Source organism: Penaeus monodon, chromosome 22, assembly GCF_015228065.2.
Source record: "Penaeus monodon isolate SGIC_2016 chromosome 22, NSTDA_Pmon_1, whole genome shotgun sequence".
In the NCBI taxonomy this organism is placed as follows: Eukaryota; Metazoa; Arthropoda; class Malacostraca; order Decapoda; family Penaeidae; genus Penaeus; species Penaeus monodon.
In genome coordinates, this window is record NC_051407.1 from 6,668,799 (window position 1) to 6,670,007 (window position 1,209).

Below are 1,209 nucleotides of genomic sequence, written 5' to 3' on the forward strand. Positions count from 1 at the left end.
CATCCAATAATATTTAGCAGAATCAAGTAACCATGTAAAATAAAACGAAACGTTTGCATAACGTGTGGTGTTTTGGGAGTACACACAAGCACACGCGTTTTGTGATCTTGTCATGGGATTTGCTTATTTCTTGTGCAGGGAAATAATCCATCTGTGGGGCAAAAACCATCAAATCGTCTTCATATCTCAAGAAAGGCGGACGTGCATGAAAAGTATGTAAATTCATGAACCAACATAGGAAACCATTGATGACTCGCTTAGTCAGCATGTGCATATTTATGCACATAAGGAGCTACGAATACATTTTTATAAGTGCACAACAGTATAGTATAAGCAATTACCATAATAGTGTAGTAGAACTTGTATATTTTCATTCATTAATATTGGGAAACAATAATTATTTTTATGTGAAATTCCGGTTTGTGTTATCAGTAATGACCACGCTAATCAAAGTGATTTTAATTATTATTCGAGATCAATTAGTGATTCACAGGACAGAGGGAAACCTATAATTTGTTAATTTAGTTGTCTTTGATATAGATTTACATATGGCAAAGCATGATTTTTAAAATATTCTGATTCATTGTAAGTAACTGGAACAAGGAAATGATAAGGCTCATGTGAAAATATACTATGGATTTGTCTTTATTCCTCAATTTGAATATCAAAATACCTATGCTCTGAGTACTGTGATAAAGTTGATAATATGTGGACCTTAACATTACAATGAAAATAACTGATAATTAAATCCAAACAAATATCTTATATATAGTATCAGTTCTTGTTTACAAAGAAAGGGGAACATCTCCATTATATAAAATAAGGCTCTAAATTATAGTAGAACAGATGGTATGATTGTGATTTCCAATTTAAATTATTACTTATTGTATCTGTAATTCTGCATTAAAAAATGTAATGTTTCATATCATTACTAAAGCTCAGTCAGTTTGACTTACCCCTGCAGTAACAAGAGATGCAATTATCGGTTGATTATTTTCCAATTATTATTGATATTCTGTTGTAAATACAACAAGGTGTTAGAATTTCTTTTCTATCCTGTATCAGTTAGTGTAGTCCCTGGACCTCACCTTTTGTAAATTAACAACATAACTCCCTGTATCATTTTTCTTTCTCATTTGTAGGCCTCGAACTGAAATATCTTGCTTAAGCTTGATTGGTGAACGACATACGTATGATAAGTAACAAAGG